We start from the raw sequence: 22,310 nt of genomic DNA, 5'->3' as shown, positions 1-22,310 counted from the left end.
CGATTTGAGGTATTTTGAAGGGCTCAAAAGTATTTTTTAGGTTATAAACCATTTGTCAAAAAAATTATAACAAAAGTCCACATTATGATTTATTTTCCATTCCCCAGTAGTGGCTACTATTGGTTCCCCTTTAGGCATAGCCTGAATTTAAAAGTACGTTGAGATTTTTAATGTTTTGATGGTTTGAAAATTATTTTTTAATCAAAATTGCATGTATAGAAATATGCAAATTTTCTCGATGTTTTCGGTTTTTTTCAATAAGAATTTTCAATTGCAAAAGGCATTTGAAACAGTTCTACACAATACTCCATATCAAAATAGAACAGTGATTTTTTCAGTTCCGCGATTTTTATAGAGACTCTTCTTGAAATGTTCTCTCACGAAAACGTTTCCACTGTAATTACAAATAACCAAAAGAAAATTTGTGTCAGATCGGCCCAGCCGTTCTCAACTGACGTGTTACTATGCTTTTTTAAATTTTGGTGTGGCCAGTTCCTTCGGCCCCAAACAGATACCTATTGTTGGAGGGAGAGTGAAGATTAAGTCGTATACTAACTGTAGAACAGACATCTTCATGATTTTGGCAAATATTAGGATTTTAGAAAAATCAAAAAAATGGGCCTAAAATTGGTCACTTTTTCTTTGCATAAAAACCTTACTCGGGATAGAACGAACATTTAGAAAAAAATTATAAAAATCGTTCCAGCTGTTCATAACTGATTCAACAGTATCTCGTGTAATAATTTTTAAATCGAAATCTTCATTATTTGGCAAATATAAGGATTTTAGAAAAATCAAAATAGTGGCCATAAATGTAGTCGTGGTCAATATATTTTCCTTTAAAAACCTAACTTGGGGTATGACGAACGTTGGTACAAAAAATAATGCAAATCGGTCCAGCCGTTCTCAACTGATTCCATTACCAACGAACAACAATTGATTTTTATATATATAGATAGATTAATTAGGTTTTTAACTCTCAAACTAAAACCTCTTACTGAAAAATAGAATAAGGTTTTTTAAAAGACGTATTTATTTCTATTTAATCGAGTCATCATTTATAGTAAAACTTGTGCCACTTACGTAAGCCAGATTTGTGAATTATTATGCTTTAAAACCTATGCGTTAAAGACTAAAACTACAAACTGGCAACGCGGTCTAGCCCAGGAGGAGCCTTTATATGAGCGCTACTCCAAAACATTGACATTGACAAAACATTGAGGTGACCTAGAATGTGACCAAGACCCTGGAAATAGTTGAAATTAGTTTTATTATGCATTAACGACTAAAACTACGGTCCGTTGTTCGTTGGTAATCGAATCATCTAAGAACGGCTGGGCGGATTTGAATATTTTTTTAAAATGTTTGTCCTACCCCGATTTTGGTTTTTATGCAAGGAAAAGTGACCACGCCTACTTTTACGCCTATATTTTCGATTTACCTAAAATCGTAATATTTGCCAAAATAATGAAGATATTTGTTCCATAGTTAGAATATGACGTACTCTTGACTCTCCCTCCAACCCTAGGTATCTGTTTGGGGTCAGAGGAAGTGGCCACACATAATTCCTTAAATTTATATGGAAAATTTAATTAAATACCATGATATAACGAATGTAAAGAGGTACTGTTGAATAGAAAATAAATCATAAAGTAGACTTTTCGTAATTTTTTTAACAAATGATTTATAACCTAGAAAATGCTTGTGAGGTCTTCCAAATACCTCAAATCGGCAGGTTATATAGGAAATCAGTATTAAAGGACTCGACTTAATTGTACTGAAATCATAAAATGCCACATTGGAGCACATTTAGTCGACGAATATTAGGAGGTAATATTATATGAGGGCTACATATAAATGGAACAAATATATACCTTTTGTAAGAATAATATGTGCTAAGTCTTAAAGACGCATATTAAATTTAGTGAGCTCTATCGTAATTGCAAGTGGAGAACGGAGAGGCTCACGAACATAATTTAATCGACAAAGATTTGTACTCTGTAACATACTTTATAGGGTCCATAACTTTTATAAACGGATGCCACCTTATTTATGATAGTTAAATTCAATTTAGAAATTATAATCGATTCTGACGACGAAAACTCCAACAAATTGAAAACATACATACATACACATATATGCAACATGTCCTTCTGAGCCGTTTAATAAATGGGAATACATAAAAAACACTCGTATATTGATACAAAATATTAAAAAAGTCCTAAACTAAACTTTTTGAACCAAAATGTTTTTTTTTGGATTAATTAAAAATTGTAAAACTAACTTTTTCCTTTTAAAAGTTACAGAATTTTTATAAGAATAACAATGATTTTCATAGAAATTATACTAAATATTGACCGTGGTATATCAGTATCACTAGGCAAATTAATTGAGTCAAAATAAATATCATTGATTAGTATAAATATTGTTTATTAGCCCATTATATCTACGTGTATAAATTAATTTAATTAATAAAAGAAAAATGGACTGTGGACAGGAAATTGAAATCGTTCCGCAATACAATTAACATGGTGACATTGTTACTCGGCAAATGTCCTTTCTAAAGCACACTCGAAATCGAAATAACCATATGCAAATAACTGCACGATTTAGTTCATCGGTATCTCAACAATTATGATAATGTCGTACTTAACAAATAGATCCCAATCAGTATATTTGAGAAGGAAGATATCCGGGTAATTGCCAGTTAATAAAGGCATTCTCCAAGGTTCGATATTGGGACCACTATTCTTCTCAATTTATGCAAATGATCTTCCACGTAACATCTCTAATAGTCGAATTCACATGTATGCAAATGACGTAGAGATCTTTATAGAAGGTATTTGACTAATATTGGTCAATCAAAATGTTTGATTAAACATAAAAATTAAAAAAACTAAATTTTATCGTAAATCAAGAGAAAGTAGCTATAGTTTCCAGTGTGAAAAATCTTGGCGTTGTTTTCAACAATTAAGTAAGTTGGTCAAACCATATCAATATAGTCGCTTGGAAAACGCTCGCTAAACAACGTGTACTATGGTTAAGTCAATTCTTTACACCTTGTTCCTGGTTAGCGGTACGAATGTGAACTTCGTGCATGCTGTGACTCATGAAGTATGAATGATTTGCAATTTCCTCACAAGATCATTGTTAATAAAACGCCTATGTATTTACATAAAACAATAATATTTGCAAGATCCAATCGTGGCCGGAAGCTTATTACTTTAACACGGAGAAGTTTTGTATCTGAAATGCAATATTTTACTGGCACTATACGTCTATGGTATACATATTAAAGGGCTGCAAATGTGACATATTTCTCTATTTATGCCATGGAGAGAAAACGCTCGTCATGTGATGCCCTGTGTGATCAAACGCATAACAGTACATGACATCCAACCAAATGCTCGATGTCTCGTCATGTCGGTCAGACTCAAACCCATCGTCATAACATGTAATGACCATGGTTACAACTGGGTAAAAAAGTTTCCTACCCAAATTTCCCGAAAAACTTACCAAAAAGTTACCAACATTTTTTTTTTATTATTTAACGAAAAAGTAACTGTTATTAATATCAAGGCATAACATACATGATTTCGATTCATTTCAGAACAAAAAAAAAAAAATATTTTAATTCATTATATGTACGAATTTAAATAAATTAGTTAATATTGCAGTCAGTTTCTAAAATAATAATTTTCTGACCAAACATAATATTAGTTAGTAGCTAAAGCCAGTTCTTTAGCCAGCATTACATAGTATAAAGAATTAAATCATATTCTATTTCTAAGTTTGGCACATTAAATTAAAAATAAAGTCAGTCAATCTTTAAAGCTAAATTCATTAAGTCCGTTTTTTATGGAACTTATTTTTTGCCAGAATGATAAAATATCATCTGCTTCATTGAGATAATTTTCTAATAGAGTAAGATGGCTCCATTGTGTATTTAATATATCATAATTGTGTTCATTTAAATATGAAAAATGCGGTTCCGATAATTATTTGTTACTTAAATACTTTTCCGCTTCGCTGCTAATAAATACTTCCAGTGTAGGCAACATGTTTTTTTATTTTATTGGTTTCAATATCCAGCGCTAACCACCTAGTTTAGGAAAGTCCCAGCGGCTCGAAATTACAATACTCTTAAATTCTTACAGTTCGTTGATTCTTTTAGAAATAAAGTCGAAAAAAATTGTACAGTTTTCTGCACAGGTTTTCAAGATCCCGTGTCAGTTTTTTGCATGCACAGCTTCAACACAAATACAATGAATGGCATGTACGCTTTATACAAAAGAAATCTATGTCGCACTTAAGTTTTGTTTTAAAGTCATTTAATTCTCCAGACATCCATCCGTTGCCAAGCCAATTAGGCTTGTTGTTTCATATATGGAATTTGTGTTAACTTGAATCAATTCCAATGAAGATAAAAACCTGTCCTTGATTGATTTAAGAATTTTTAAAAAAAAAAATCACGACCAATACCAAGCATTTACGATCCGATACGTTCGTTGTTTCATCCACAATAAGGGGAAATTTTGAGGATCCAATTGTGGATGTTTTGTTTCTCAGGACTTCTATACTTAAGTCTCAGCCAATTGAGTAGCTTAATTTCGCCCACATTGAATTATTTTTGCAATTCGAAATTAAAGGCCGCATTCCAGAAACAGGAAAGGAAAATATCTATTATGAGGAGGGTAGGTTGTGGCAAATGCAAAACATTACTGTTCTGTCTGCATTACATAGATTATCCATCCATCTTATTCAAAAATCTCAGCTCCTCTGTAAAACATTGGTCAAGTTGAATTTGATTTTTTCTTCTGTTTCAAGCAATGCGTGATTCATCAAATGTTGCAAACTATTAACTAATGCCTTTTCCCAGACTAACATTGTCCTGTTTTTCCGATAACCAAGAAAACGACTGCTTCCACTCCGAACGAACCTTTCTGGTTCTCTGCATTTTTTTCATAATTTCTGTAAGAAATATACACTTTGTCAAATATTTTTTTTACGCATCTAATATTTTTTACCGATGTTCCTTGGAAGTTTCATGTCCGTCGTCAATTTTCAAAGATAGTGTGGATTAACAAACAATAGATCAAAGTCGAAACCAAGGTAATCTGCATATCACATAGTTGTTGGTGAGGAATTCCGAAAATGATAAAATCGTGATTTTACATCTTAAAAATTACCAAAACAAAAGCAAAGTTACCAAGTTACCAGCACTGAAAAAAGTTACCCATTTTGGTAAAATTCTACCAACTGTGGCAACCGTGGTAATGACCAATAAAAGGGGATATTGAATAGTGTGTCATACCAGAATGTTCTACCACAAAAATAATAACAATAATGAAACAATTGCCAACGAAAAAGACACATGTGTAATAAAGACAAAGCGCTATCGCTACCTGTTTTTCCGATATATGAAAAAAAAAATTTTATACCCTACACCACAAGGTGGTCAGGGTATTATGTCTTTGTGCATTTGTTTGTAACAGGCAAAAGGAAACGAGATAGACCCAAAGTTCCTTTTGATGATCAGCATAGAATCACATTCTTATGTGCATGTCCGTCCGTCCGTCTGTCCATGTATTTTTGAAAACAAAGTACAGTTCGCAATTATTGTGCTATCCTAAAATCGGTCAAAATTTAGATATAGCTCCCATATATATCTTCGTCCGATTTGCCCTTTTTTGTGCACCAAACGTGTAATATCAGTCCGAATAGTATGGAATTTTGCACGTACGATCAGATTGGACCTTAAAATAAGTATGCCAATTTGATCGAAATCGGTTCAAATATAGCTATAGCTCCCATATATATTGTTCATCCGATTTGTTATTTTTGTCCTCCGCAGCCGTAATATGCACTTTGTAACAACAATATTTGGAGAAATATATCAAATACAGCTCAGAAATACATTTGCTAAATTTTATCGAGATCGGTTCAGATTTGGATATAGCTCCCATATATAACTTCGTCCAATTTACCTTTGACTGTGCACCAAACGTCTAATATTTGCCCAAATGGGATAAAATTTGGAACTTACGTCCGAAATGAGTCTAGAAGCTAGTATGTCAAATTTGGTGAAGATCGGTTTAGATATAGCCATAGATCCTATATATACTGTTCATCCGATTTGTTATATTTGTTACCCACAGCCGTATATGCACTCCGTAACAACGATATTCAGGGAAATATATCAAATACAGCTCAGAAATATCTTTGCCAAATTATATCGAGATCGGTTCCGATTTGGATATAGCTCCCATATATATTTTTATCCGATTTCAAATTAATTGTGCACCAAATGGGCAATACAAGTCCGAATTTAAAAATACAAATGCTTCGGCATATTTTGTCTTTTGAACTAATTAAATTATAATTATAATCATAGCGTATATGATTGAATTCTCCCATAAAATCTTTTAATTGTTATGCGGAGCTCTAAATTAGCAAAGTGGTGTAGGGTATCATAAAGTCGGCCCCGCCCGACTTTAAGGCTTTTTTTTACTGGTTTGTAATAAAGTATTTCTTGGCGAATACTAACATATTTCAGGTACTTTACACAAAATTTTCACATTTCGTGGTTATTGACGCAACAATCCAAAATTTCAATCCTTATAAAAAAGAATAATGCCCTGACAAATTTTCTTCATAAAAAACGGTTCGGTTTTTCTTATTTTGATTATAATTTCATACATTTTTGCCTCCGGTACTGAGGTGTAAATGAAAATGAGTGCTACTTTAATTCACGTAAAGAACACTACTAAATAAAATTTTATACATATGAATATAATACATTTTTTTCCTTACAGAAATGCAATTTCACGTAGAGATAATATAATGCTTTTAGGGTTGTTTTCAGAAAACAGTCAAGACCCGCTTTCTAAAAATATTTGGCAAGTTTAGAGCAAACTTCTGAAATTGACTGGACCTCCTCCACAACCGCAACAGCTTTCTCCTCCACATTATTCAGGACCTGTAAGAATTTAGGGAAATCGAAAATAATATTGTTTTATGATCAAAAATTTTCGATATACACCAATTAACTGGGATTTTCCAGTATATTTCCATTGTTCTATTCTGTGCATATTCTGTTATTGAATGAGAGTCATATCTCCGCCCTTATCTACAATTTTAAAAGGGCATTATACCACGTCATTCTAAAGAATATTTTTTTTTAATTATTGGTTTGGTTTCGTACTCACTTTTATATTTATGTCGTGTTTGTTACTTCAAAAATACAGCACACACAAAAAAACATCCTGGCCGTCATAGAAATACACACACACACACTCTCAATTTAAGCACACGTACACAAATAACACACAATTATGACGCCGACATGGTTTGATGTCATTGTCGACACTCTGCATTTATGGAGAACACCATGCAAATATTCGGGTCAGCCATCCCACCATCGAACCTTAGACAATGGCACAAATGAATCAAAATGGTTGATGTTGTTGGTTGTCATTGTCTATCAAATACATAGCACATGATTGAGTGGACAAAGTCAGTGTGTCAAAAAAAGCATAATTCATACAATTCGTCTTGTGCAGGCCTATAATACATATATATTTTGTTTGTCCAATTTTTACGTAAATAATGTAATTTTTATGCTATACCAGCTGAACCCGGTGCCCTTCGCTACCTCTTTTGATTTTATATGTAATACTTTAATGCAAATAGTTCGGTCTACAAACGCGTGAACATGCCAGGCACAGGTGATCATGTGGAAAGCAGGAACATGTCAAATTTAGTCCGCATACACGAAGAATTTGTCCTTCGGATTTATTAATTTCATAGCAAAAGTCAAACGTGTAGGAAACTGCTATCTTTTTAAGTTGAGTGGCATTTCTGTTACAATTAGGGAATTCGGGGTAGCAACATACTTTCCCTTAATAATCGTATTCTCAATTAAATTGTTGTGTAGTTTTTACTGTTAGCCTAATACCATTACAAAGGCTCTGTTTTTTTTGTTTTTTTGTTGTACCAAGTTTCGTCTCTCTTTCGGAATTTCATTGGAATCCAACATATGTATGGTGTTTGGTGCCTCAAATATGTGAGATTGGCGGAAAATATATATGCGAGCTATATACAGGGTTGCCCATATTCGACGGACCCATCTGGCAACGCCATAACTTTTGACAGAGATGTCACATCGCTTAATGACATACCGCGTTTGAAGCGTCAGTCCAAGCAGATTTTTATCATGAACCAATACAAGCCACGCGAGCGCTCTGAAATTTACATTCAACAGAAGAAGTCAATTGTGAAAACTCAACGTGCTTTTAAAACATTAAAAAATGTGAGAAGTGCGCCTTCTAAGAACACCATTAAGCGTTTATACGAAAAATTTTCGACTGGTAAGGCTCTTTCTAATCCGAAGAGGACATATAAATGTCGACCAAGGCGATCGGCCGAGAATATCGCTGCCGTACGAGCCAGTGTTGAGAGGTCCCCAAGAACATCCCAAAAACGCCGTTCTCAGCAGTTGAGCATGGCTCGGTTCACTTTACAACGGATTATTCGCATTGATTTGCATTTGCTCCCGTACAAAATTCAATTGACGCAAAGAATGTTGCCTGCGGACAAGCTTCGTCGATTGGAATGGGCCCAAAGGTCCGTCGAATATGGGCAACCCTGTATAATGTTAAAATCATTAGTTTCGAGGGTGGGTTCCTATGCGATAATGGCGCAATTAGTGTGTCAAATGGTATTTGACAATCTTTTGTCCATTCGAATTTGATTTTCTTTTTCAATTAATTATATAGACATTTTGCTGTCTTACCAAAATCTGGAATGAATATTCTATAGTAATTACAGAAGGCTATGAATCTTATGCTTATTAATAATTTGATTTTTTCGTCCTAAATTTAATACTTCTGTTCTTAAAAAAGCAATATTTTCCTGGATTTAAATGATGATTATTTTAAATTGTATAGTTGTAGTCTTTCAAATACTCTTATGAGATTTTTATTGTGGTGCTTAAAGCTGCATCCGAAAATAATTATATCATCCAGAGATTCCAAGCCAGATAATGCTATGGCAAGCATCCTTTAAAAACTGTTTGAGGATATTTTCATTTCCAAATGTAGTCTATTGTATTGATAATGACCGATGTTAGTGGAAAATGCCGTAATTGGTCTTGACGGTGTATCTAGTTCTATCTGATGAAAAGAATTTGTCATATCGAGAGTTGAGACACATTTTGCTCACCCTAGTCTGTCTAAAACATCATCTAGCCAAAATAGGGCAAATTTGTCGTTTACAACTTTATCATTCAAGCGCCTGCGATCTACAACTAAACACCATTTCTTTATGTCATCCTGTCACCTTTTGGTTATATGGACTAACTGAAGGTTGTATTATGTTTTCTTTTAATAGTTTCTGTACTTGTCTGTCTGTTTCGTTCAACTGTGTTTGCCGTAAACGGTAATTTTTATGTATACTATTTTCGTTCAGTTCTATGATTTATTTGTAAAAATTGTTGGTGGTTAACGGTTCTTCTTCTATATGAAATACTTCTTGAAATAGTTTTAATATGTCGTATAAGGTTTATCATGATCAAAGTCTTTGAATTTGATTATTTCCAGTAATTTCTGAAATCTGTCTTCTGAATGATGTTAATCTTTCGGGTTAGAGTTTCAATAAATGTTATGGTATTATTAATGTATCGAAACTAATTTAACTTTTGACAGTCGTATGGGTGTTTATAAAGTATTTAGGATTTTAATGTGGCGATTACCCTTTTTTTAATATTATTGTATTCGCAACTAAAATTCTGACTTCTATTTCTTTATTGCATACTACACTATCTTCACCTATTTCAATATTATTTTTTTCTATTTTTCACTCCTAGGTGGTACGATGACACTTGTTTGTTGAATGTTTTGTATTAATTTCAATACCAAATACCAAATTTGGAACGATTTCATTAAATAATGTCGCTAAAATCATCAAAATATCGAATATCGGGGGGTACCGTTATATGGGGGCTATATGAAGACGTGGACCTACATGGCTCATTTTTTGACTTAGAATGTAGTATCCATTACGAAATTCAAATACCAAATTTGAAATGATTCCGGTGAAAAATGTCGCTAAAATCATCTAAATACCTAATATCGGGAGGTACCGTTATATGGGGGCTATATGATAACTTGGACCTACACCCTGCCTGGTTTGTCTAGGCAGCTGACGTTCTTCAGCTGCAATGTATGGGGGGTAGACTCCGAGGACGGCATTCACTTTATAACTGCTAATAGCATCCGCGACCGCATTGGTGTGAATGTCACTCAGACCTGCCTGATAGGCTTCTTGATCTAGAGGTTCTCTCTTGTAGCGCTGAACCTCCCTCTCTAGATCATGTATGTCCTTCCTGACACGCCTGGGTGGGGGAGATTTATCTACCATATGATGGTTGGGATGAGTCTCACGGTAACACCCAAGCAGGTACTGCAACGAAAGCATATGATTATGCTAACGTAAGGGAAGGACTTTCGCCTCCTCATGTAGATGGTCCACTGGTGTCATGAGGAGGCACCCTGTCGCAGTTCTCAGGGCAGCGTTCTGGCAGGTCTGGATATGCTTCCACTGCGTAGCACTAGTATTCGCAGACCACACTGGAGCCGCATAGCTGACCACAGACCGACAGGTCAACAAGGTTTCTTTGTCCGCACCCCAAGAGCTGCCGGATAGTGCCATGAGGACCTTGTTCCTACTTTTCATCTTGTCTCAGATAGCTGTGGCTTGCGCGGACGACTTGAATATGCTGTCGAACGTGACCCCAAGAATCTTGGGGTAGTTCGTGGTCGGTATTAGATTCCCCTCGACCTGAACATTCAGCTGTGTTCTCATCTCCGCAGACCATGTGGTGAAGAGTGTGGCCGTTGATTTCGTGGCGGATATTTTCATATTCCTCGCGTGGAAGTATGCGGCAAGCTCCGTGAGATAGGGGTTCAACCTTTCGCATATGTCATCGACCACTGGACCCGACGCCATGATCGTACAATCATCCGCATACGTTACGATCTCAATGGCGACTGGAGGGCGAGGAATTCCGGAAAGATAGAGGTTAAACAGTTCCGGAGATATCACCTCACCTTGGGGAACTCCCTGTTTCACTCTACGAGCTTTGGACTTCTTGTTCCGGAATTCCACGTACGACTGGCGTCCACACATATAGTTGATAATCCAACGTTTCAAACTTGGCCGGAGGGAAGTTCTTTACACGTCCTCAAACAGTGTGGCATGATTGACCTATCAAATGCCTTTGATAGGTCAAGGGCTACCAACACTGTTCTGTCACACGGCCTGTTCTGGTTCAGTCCTCTACTAATATGTGTGGAAATGGCGTGTAATGCTGTTGTGGTACTATGTTGTGGACGGAATCCGTGCTGGTGGTTGGCAACTGTAAAGCTTCCTCTAATGCTGGGGAGGAGTAAAGCCTCAAGAGTCTTTGCTACTGGCGACAAAAGCGAAATCGGCCTGTACGATTCGCCTTTACTGGCATCCTTGCCTGGCTTTAGTAGAGTAGTAGACCACCCGGTTCCAATGTTGCAGCACTTCAGATGGTCTAGCCACTTTTTCCTCTTATGCTCCTGTACCAACCGGTTGACTTCCACTGTCAAATCACTGATTCTAGGATCAGTAGGGTTGGTACGACGGAGATCATCACGCTCGTTTGCTAATCCCGCTGCCTCTGCTGGGAAGTTTGGTCTTATCTCGGGTATTCGACCAGCAGGTATATAGCGAGCGACTGCAGCTTTGATGGTGTTTCGGAAAATCCTTTCTGCTACCCGAACATCAGAAAGGTTGGGCAGTTCTCTGAAGCGGCGGTTGGTGAATTCTCTGAACTCTGGCCAGTGAGCTTCCCATGGTTAATGAAAGTGCGGCGTTCAGAGGTTATGAAATCGGGCGACCTGCTTATGGAGACGATTATCGGGAGATGGTCTGAGTCAAGAGAAATGACGGGTTGCCAAATCACGTCATTTATCAGACCAGGTGACACTATGGTTAAGTCTGGCGAACTGTGACACTCTCCTCTTATTCGGGTGGGGGCATCCTCGTTAACCGTGCAGAATGTGGAGCAGTCAATCTGCTCTGCCAGCGCTGATCCCCTCTGGTCATTACCTAGGACGGAATGCCACAACTCATGGTGGGCATTAAAATCCCCTAGTACTAGGCGGTTATAGCCTACCAATAATGGACTAATATCAGGCAAATAACGCGGTTCACAGCTATTAATCGGCGGGATATACACATTAAGCACCTCTACCTCGGCAGTTCCACACTTGACTGCTACCCCCACACATTCCATGTATGGGTCACTAGAGACTAGCTCAAGCGAGATAGGTCTGTACTGAACAGAATGGTGTAACAGGAACGCTAATCCCCCACCTCCACTTCTGGTGCGATCCTTCCTTAGTATGTTGTAACCATAACAACATTGTAGGCTGCAATTTTCATTCAGCTCGGTTTCCTGCACCGCTGCGATCTTAATATTCCTCCGACTCATAAATTCCACTATTTCATCTATTTTGCCTCGAAGTCCATTGCAATTGAATTGCAAGAATGATGCACAATCCGGAGTTGGAACAGCAACATGTGGCGTTAGGTGCTGCGGTGTTGGTTGCTGTTCTGGAGACTGCGGTGGAGTGCCATACTCCGACGACGTCTCTGATGAGGACGACGAAGAAGTGGACTCGCTGGGGACTACGTTACTGCAGCAAGTCGCAACATAATCCGTTTCGCTGTAGTCTCGCAAACGCCTTAGTCCGGAACAGTTCTTAAAGTGCACCCATTCTCTGCATCCATTACATCGCACCGAAACAGATCTGTGGTGGATGACGTTCTGACAAACCGAGCAGAACCAAGGTCCGGGGTTTTCCTCAATCCATGCACGGACCAATAAAATCCGGAGCAAACATTTCGGGATATGCTGCTCCATGTACATACTGGGTTGGCAGCCGCTGGTCGAAACTGGGGTCTTGTTGTTTCGGGTCAATCCAGTATCGTAGAACCCGCTGCCGTGGGATTGTAGTGTTTGGGTAATTTTCTTTATTGTAGATCGGGATATTTCGTTAAGGAGTTTATTTTTTATAATTTAGAACGTTACTCTGCTGTTTAATATTTTTTAGTTCAAAAAGAATGCCACTTGTGGCATTTTTAGTCAATGAAGTTCTTATTTTGTCCGACGTTGTTGGTGTTCGTTCTATTGTTATAATATGTCTAACTTTATCACTCAATTTCATTGCTATTATATATTTTATTAAATTATGTTTCCCTTGTTTATTTAAGTCATCGTATACTAGTTTAACCACTGATCTTTCGATGTGTTTTGGCCTTCCGTCAAATGTCGGAATTGTATCTGAATCCTAAAGGATTCTAAAGTGCAGAGAAGTGCTTCCCGTTTTAATTTTTTAAATTGATTTATTCTTTCTTCTCTCGATATTTTTGGAAAAGTTGTTTGTTTGGGTAATAGTTTCATCTGTAATTATTCTTTTAAATTCTCTGCTTATTTATTCTATATGTTACATTTGAAATTTTATTTTATTTCATTAATTCGTTTGTCTATAATAAGTATGCAATTTATTTTGTATATTATTGCTAACATTTTATATAATTTATTTTATTTTTATATAATTTCTTGTCAATTTCTATAATCCAAATATAACTGAAATAATTAAAAGAACTATTATTTTTTCTTGGCTTATTGTAATTTTATTGTCGTTTTGCATCATTTATTCCCATTGTTTGTTTTAAATGTCGTAGGATTATATCAAGCCTCCCCTTTTTGGTTACCTCAAAAATATACATTAGTTACCCGAAGTTTTTCCACCTGTAATTTTTATTTTTTAAGTGTTCTATTAGTTTTTGTCGTTCTCTGTATGTATTTGCAGCTTGCTTGGAAACGTCCTTTCCTTCCACCTCACTTTTTTATGTTACGTTAGAGGTTTTTGTTTGGTGAGTCTTTTATTATTCTTCACTTGCCTGTCTATATTTCTCAAATGTTATTGCCTTAGGACCCACAGTCGTTGGTAGTGGTATGAATATGTAGGGTGGTGGAGTTATTTCTTTTTCTTTACATTCCAACACCATGTATTCCTCCGATTTTTTTTAAAAATGTCATCAATTTTCTCCTGTGTAGTCATTGGTTTTATTTCTTCCTCAGGAAGGACAGGATTCAGAATTAAAGGAATGTGTCTATTCTTATTCTGTTCTACATTTTAGTGGGTTGCTAATTAATTCTATTTTTTTGTTCAATTATTCAACCTCTATACTATTTTATTGTAGTGGTCAGCATTTTTTTTTTTCATAACTGCAAAAATACGATTCCTTGGGAACAACAAATGATATTAATACTGAACATAAGCAAATCTCATCCGAAGAAAATTAATGCTGACCAAACGTTATTATTCTATAAAAGTCACATATGAATATGAGATGTTACATCAGAGTGGTGCGAATATTATATATAAATTCTATACTATAAATACTTTGATAATGTGCATAAGTGCACATACACTACACAAGTAAGAGAAAAAGCAACGAGAAAGCTAAGATGTCTCAAGGGCCGTGCATACTGACAAATAATATTTGTTAGAATTTGGCTTTATGGATTTGAATGCTATATGGATTAATAGCAGACAAATTAAAATTGGACGAGGGCGACGAATGAAACGAACGAGACGTGTAGCCCATACGAACCGAAAGGCGGACACTTCGTGCATCTTCGAACACTAAAACAATCATTCAGAATATGCGATCGGGTCAAACTATTCGAACAGAAATTATTCTGTACCACAAATCAATTTTTTTTTCACAAAAGGTAGCATGTGGAACTCAGGAAAGTCTTTCAAAAAATGCCTCTGCATGCACATTGCGCATTCGGCCCCTGTGGACGATTAGATCCTGCCACTGGTCGATTACCACAGGGAATAGTGGCCGCACTAGTCGGTGTTTTTTCATGAATGGTGTTTGTAAGATCCCGATAGGAAGACGCCGTAGGTATGGTCCAAGTCGAAACAGAACGCGCCCCTGCAATCTCCCGATGAAGAGAAGCGGGTCCTACTTTTTCGTTATTGGGCAGAAGTAACCGATGGGTATCTAGCGCCATTTGGGAAGAAGATCCCAAATTTAGAACAACATTTGCCGTGCACTTTTCCTGATGAGGAAAAACACCAGTCGCAGTGAAATAAACCTGTAAAAGGCTGCAAAAAGATTTCCGTGTATAAAACGGAAGATGGTTTCAAGTGAATTTCCATCATAGTCCTTATGTAATATGCAATATCTACCTGTAAAGGATTTAATATCGGATGGTACAGCGAAATCGATACCTGTAGTAGAGAAAGGTCTGTACAAAATAGTTCTCTCCAGAGGAAGAGATGCCATGATTTGTGTACAGTAGTTTTTTTTTTTTTTTTTGCTAATATGCATAGTCTGCAATGTCTTATTGTAGTTGTTCTAACCAACGAAATAGCACGAGGAATCCAATATTCCTTACGAAGCATGCGAGTTTAATAGGTTTCCTCCGTGCATGGACTCAATGCGAATTTGTTGAAACAAAATTTTTGCGAGTCTTCTATGGTATGGTAACAAAATTAGATGACGTTCAGAAGAGGAAAAAGTTGTAGATTGGGCAAGGCACCCATTTAAGTGCATTACCCTTTTATCCTCCAGAAATGGCTTTAAAGATAAAACTGAACTCTTCGAAATTGGTGGCTTTATGTAGTAACGCATAGTATTCCTCAGCATAAAATGATTTTTGAGCTGAAGTGTAGTATAGAAAAACCTCAGAATACATGCAATTGCGCGAAACGCCGGATTCATGGGAGAAATCGGTTTAAGATTAAGCAACGTGTGAATATTCCAATTTTAAATATCAGGACCATTAACCATTGTGGTCCATGCTACCAAATATGACATGATACAAACTCTCAAAGAGAAAGGCCCTGACTACCCAAGACTGTCTACAGGATTCAATCGATTGTGCAACCACTTATTTTTCCCAATATCGACATCGATTTAAGATATCTTCATAGTTTTGAATCAAAGTTACATGACTTTTAACTGGGCGAAGTTCAACATTAGTGTTAACAGCAACGTTTTGAATATTCCAATTTAAAATACCAAGAGTTAACCATTGTGGCCCATGCCACCAAATATGAGATGATGCTGACTCTGAAGGAGAAAGGACACGACTGCCCAAGTCTGTCTGCAGGATTGTCCTCAGACCGATCGTGCAAATTCTCCTGAATACGACAGACTCTATTCCCTACGAAAGTAGATAAATGTAGAATCTGTCCAACAATCGTCATTTTTCCAGCAATTTTTTTTAAGTAGCCTTCAGCTTTTTAGAAGTTCGAATGTCAGTATTGCACTGCATAGGTATGGAAATGGATTTGAGAGGACCTAGTTTTGTTTTACATGAGAGCAGCTATTCCGCGTATTCCTTCCCTGAAGCATAAGAAAAGACATGAATTTCGACATGGGAATTCGGAGAATATTGGACCCAACGAGGAATGAAAATTGAATTTATGTCAAGATGGTATTCAACGAATTCTGACATTCGCGTTCTGTCGAAGACGGACCAATGTTGTCGAACTAAATACATGATTATTTTTGCGAACCCTATAACAGGCCCTAGCTATACAACTGGATCAATTAATTTTGCGATGGTTGACAAAACTTCCCGTTTACTGTATTTAGACCGATGTTCCAGCGCGTTTACACTGAAATAAAAATGGTCCAGCAGTGCATTCCAATGAATACCCAGCGGTTTTCATTTGCTAGCTTCCACAAGAAATTGCTAGGAGTTTAGCGTCGTATAGATGATATGAAGTTTACGTAATTCAAATTTTGCGAAAGAAAGAACTCCGATCAATTGGCCTCTAGATTTGTGCGCTGTCTCCAAATCGTGATAGCCGGTTAAGACGTCATCTACATATATGTACTTCGGAAGGATATGTACAACTAGCGGAAATTCATTTTTGTGTCATCGGCCAATTGTAGAAAAATCCGAATGGCAAGATATGGGAAAATAAGTCACCAACAAGTAAAACAAGTTGGTAAATTACCAGAAAAAGCCGGTACCACTAATGCTGACAATTCCATGAATATGAATATATCGATGGGAGAACCTACGCATACCGAACACATTTTTCTTGATGTAGTGGACAATGTTTGATTAATGCCAGGAATAGTAGCTTACGTCAACGTAGAAGGGGTACAAAGACGACGTTGTAAGTTTTCAGTAATGAAGGAAGCTTCAGAAGCTGGGTCAATTAAGCAAGAGCCTGGTATGTTATGCCTTGTTGAATTTAATGCACAATTGAACGCACACTCTTACTGAATGACCACAGAAGGAGCTGTATTCGTTAAATTCCAATTCCATCTTCTTTTCACATTTTCTAGAGTAGTCTATGCCACGAATATCTCGGAGACACGTAAGGGTTTGAAACCCTTCCGTAAGGAAATGATCCAAATCACTTCAAGATGACAAAGACGATTTGCTGAAGATTTTTTAAAACCGTTCATGACTCTTTATCAAGATCAGAAAGATCAGGTTAAGGTTATTGTTAACCAATATGCGGACATTGTCATATGCCTCCTTTAAAGCTTGCCACGCTAAATCAAAACTTCTATGCATCAAAGCGAACTTTGTAATAAAATCTTTTGCTTCACAACTATTTTTTTTTTTTTTTTTTCAGCAAATTTTCAATTTCAGCAAATTTTTAATGTTACTTTTTTAAATAAACTACCCAAAAAAGATCACTAAATGTGAGTAAAAAAAAAAAAAAAATCACAATTGAAAACATCGATGTCGCAAGGAGAGATATTTAAACGGACCTTCCCGGAGTACTACTAAAAGTTGGAATTCAAATTTGGTGGAGGATTATTTTGGGATTAAAGGTCCGAGTTCGAACGAAGGGATTGAATTAAAGAAGAATTGGAGGGCTTTTGCGTGCGTAGCACGAAGTTGATACAATTTTCTATTTGTTGATGCAATGACATTGACATATAAATGCAGCATTATATTTACTTTGTGCTGATTTGAGGTCTGTTTCTTGGGCCTCGCCAGCAAGTTTAATAGAAGTAAGGCATTTGTCATTCGTATCTTCTACTTTATAACAAAGCGGACTTCAAAAATATAAATATCCAAATCTTCATCTCGAAGTGCATTTAAGTTGCTTTCGAATCGAATGATATCATTATTTGATCTGATAAAACAATCCAGTGTAGTATGAGACATGTTGAATAATAAAAAAAGTTTACTGGATGAAAATCAAGTAAAGTAAAAACAAAATGCTTGTAAATTTTGTAGAAAACTTTAAAATATAAAATACTCTTTCTCGATATAGTGAAAATCGATTATATTTTCACTGTGTATCGAATTATACACATTGCTTTGTTTATATGTATCGAAGAATACACGCTAAAATTATTTCCGAAATGAAAACATTTAAAAACCAAGAATAAATTGCCAAAAATATGAAATATATGAATATGAAAACATATGAGTCTATGACCAAATGTAGTGTACTCGGACTGTATAATGTACGCTACAAATCAAAATCGCAGTCAAGAACCAATAAAAACTGAGATTATTTTTTTTAAATATTCAAGAAAGTAAATTAAAAGTTGAATAAAAGGTCTAATGACCAATTATTAGAAATAATGATGATTTTCATTTTACAATCATAATTTAATTGAAAATTACACACTGCTACAACAACCATTTCCGATTATATTATAATAAAGTCTCTGAAACAAAACTACCCTACCGGACCTGAACATGTATACACTGGGTTGGCAGCCGCTGGCCGAAACTGGAGTGTTGTTGTTTCGGGTCAAACCGGTGTCGTAGAACCCGCTGCCGTGGGTGCCTCCACGGACGGAACTGCAACAGGGTTCCTCCTCATGACTCCTGTGGACCATTTACATGAGGAGACTAAGGTTCTTCCCTTACGTCAGCATAATCATATGCTTTCGTTGCAGTACCTGCTTGGGTGTTATCGTGGGAGTCACCCTAACCACCATATGGTGGATAGAACTCCCCCACCCAGGCGTGTCAGGAAGGACCTGCATGATCTAGAGAGAGAGGTCCAGGGATATAAGAGAGGGCCCCTAGATCCTGAAGCCTATCAAGCGGGTCTGAATAGCATTCATACTGTTGCAGTAGCAGAGGTAGTTAGTAATTACAGCATGAATAAAATAGTCGGAGACCACCCCCCATCCATTGCAGCTGAAGAACGTCGGCTGCCTAGGCAAAGCAGGGTAGTTTTGGCACAACTACTTTCAGGATGGTGCAGCCGTCTCAATTTGTATTGGGCACGAATTGACGAAGATGTGCGGAACGCCTGCCCAGAGTGCGATACAGGCCCGCACAATACGCTGCACCTGTTTAATTGTCCAGCCAAACCTACCCAACTCCTCCAGAGTATCTATGGCTACAGCCCATAAAGTTCGCAGAATTCCTAAACCTGGACATTGAGGAAGAACCGGATTAGTCAGGAAACAAACAACGGAACACGTTAAAACTGCTACAACAACAACAACAACCGGACCTGACAATAAGGAACAATGATTCGTAAGACGAAAAATTAAAAAAAAAATATAAATCATCTGTTACTTGTGAACAGTTGTTTCGAAGAAACCAATTATAAACAAGTTAAAAGGCAGTAAGTTCGGCCGGGCGGAACTTTGAATACCCTCCACCATTTGGAACGAATTTGGAAATTTTCAAAAAATAAAATCCTTAAAAAATTCTGTTAAATTTTAAAAATACCGAATATAGCCGTTATATTGGGGTCTAAATGACGTGGACCTTTGCCATTACCATATTCAGATTCGAAACTTGAAATAAACGGTAAATAATGTAGCTAAAATCATCAAAATATCGTATATAGGGAAGTACCGTTATATCGGAGCTGTGCGAAGACCTTTACCAGCATAGACAATTTTCTGTCACAGGCTATAGCATCCATTACTAACGTCAAATACGATATCTCAAACAATTTCGGTGGGTATTGTACCTAAACTCGTCAAAATACCTGCATAGAAATTTTTCTGTCACAGACTGTAATTTGAAACAATTCCAGTGAATAATGACGCTAAAATCATCAAAATACCGAATTTTGGGAGGTACCGTTATATGGGGGCTATATGGTAACTTGCACCTACATGGCCCATTTACGAACTTAACCTGCCTACTGGGCAATTTGTTCGAAAGATAGCGTGATTACAACAGACAGACACACAGACAGACAGACGGACATGGCTAAATCGTCTTAGAATTTTACGCTGATCAAGAATATATATACTTTGTTGGGTCTGACATGAGTATTTCGAGGAGTTACAAACGTAATGACAAAGTTAATATACCCTCCATAGTATGGTGGAGGGTATAAAAAAATAGAGCATTCTCTTTAAATGGTGTTTAACTTTACTTGTGAATATATACATTTATTATCGTCTAGGTCTGTCATTACTAGGAATGTACGACAACTGTTCTAAATAAAATTATTCAGTAAAATCTTATGCTAAGTTCACATTGCACGTGATTCGCTCTCTATTGCTTGTTCGACCAGAAATATCAACTTAATTCCCACCAGAGTGGCCATTTTGGCAATTTTGCTGCTAAATTTAACATTTATTTTTTGTATTTAGCAGCAAAGTTTTCATTTAACATTTTTCTTAGAATTTTGAGTTTAAGCAATTCTTAGCATTTTTTGTCCAAAATGTTCTTTTATATTAGTACTTTCTTATAAATTCAATTTTTCTTAAATCCAAAAAATTAAATTACATGAGCATTTTGAACGAAATTAATATTTTAGAAAGGCAATGGTAAAAGCTAAGTACATATGAATGGTCAAACATAAACTCAACGATTTAGTGTTTTGGATATGAGTATAAGAATTTAAAAATTATTTCAATGAAAACCCGTTCAATGAAGTGTTTTCTTTTGTTGGGAAGTGTCTAGGTTTACCATTTAGTAACGCAGAAGTTGGAAGAGTTTTTTGTGGCATGAAACTTATAAAAGCAGAAATTAGAAATAGAACGATATTATACACTATGAATTCAATTCTTTACATTAGATGCGGATTGAAAAGGTTAAATAAAGGTTGCGAAAGTTTTAATATTGCTAGCGATATCATTCTAATCATAATTTCCGAGTAACAGAACTTAATACATTTTAATAAAATCATATTAAATTTAAAAACAGATTGGACCTTATTGGTCCTCCCTCCTTCATGGAACTGGAAGCAATTTTTTGCAAAAACCTGTCATCTCTAAAGTAATGCATATTCTTATAGAATTTGCCCTGCATTAAAGCTTAAAAGAAGAGAGTCATGCTAATAGCTTTTCAGAACAATATTTGTAAATTAAGGTTTTTCTATATGAATTGTTGTAAAAAGGATCAGAAGTGTGCCATTCGTGTATTTCTTAATTCGCCTGGAATTCACTTTCAGCATTTCGGTGGAATAGACATTTTGGTATTTTCTCCCACAAAAATTGGGGACCATTTTATCTGTTAACTGTTATCCTATGGCCATCCAAAATACTTGGCAGTGCCGATACAGAACCCCCACTTAAAATCGGACGATAATTATGACGTGTCAGAAAACTATCACTTTTTGGTCCATTTGATCCCCTAAATATTTAGCGATCATCTCCAAAAACATCAGGCTTCTATTCTGACACTAATGCCATGTTTACGTTAGAACTTTTTGTAGGGTTAACCTACTTTGAGAGGATTTATTTGAAGTAAAAGTAATGGATATGACAATTTAAATCCAAATCCAGTGGTATATATAAACGTACTATAACCCACCTCCATCCAACATTTCGTGAGGATCGGGCCCTAAATATGCCCTGTATATAATATCCTAACTATATATTGCTGTAAGGAGTAAAAGTATTACAAAAAGTAAAATTCATTATTGTAAGTAAAAATGAAAATATCTTATGCGATAAAAATGTGACAAAATAGAAAAAATATAAGAAAATATCATAAAATCAATCAATCAATTTAGCATTATTTTTAGGCATTTTAATTTTTTTGTTTGGCATTTTTTAGCATTATTTTTATGCTGTTTTAGCTGCAACACTATTTAAGATCTGGTCACACTGTTCCGCACACAAAATTTGTTGAGCGAACAAATTCAAAATTTAATGAAATTTGAGGAAGACTTAAATTATGAATGAAAACTACACTATTGAAAGCCGTATGTACAGTAAAACGAAAGCAAATTTTGTTTTCTCTCTCATCCGAGGTACCCATTTTGTCCACGAGTTGAAAT

General features: G+C 36.1%; 1 protein-coding gene across 3 annotated transcripts in view; it reads left to right on the top strand.

The window, feature by feature from the left end:
• Positions 1-22,310, top strand: part of LOC101890066 (E3 ubiquitin-protein ligase MIB2-like) — a 305,563-nt gene that overhangs the window by 117,326 nt on the left and 165,927 nt on the right. The gene's annotated exons all lie outside the window — the stretch shown is intronic.

The sequence above is a fragment of the Musca domestica genome, unplaced genomic scaffold, assembly GCF_030504385.1.
Source record: "Musca domestica strain aabys unplaced genomic scaffold, Musca_domestica.polishedcontigs.V.1.1 5, whole genome shotgun sequence".
Classification (NCBI taxonomy): Eukaryota; Metazoa; Arthropoda; class Insecta; order Diptera; family Muscidae; genus Musca; species Musca domestica.
The sequence above is the reverse complement of the archived record's forward strand: the minus strand, read 5'-3'. Positions and strand labels throughout refer to the sequence as shown.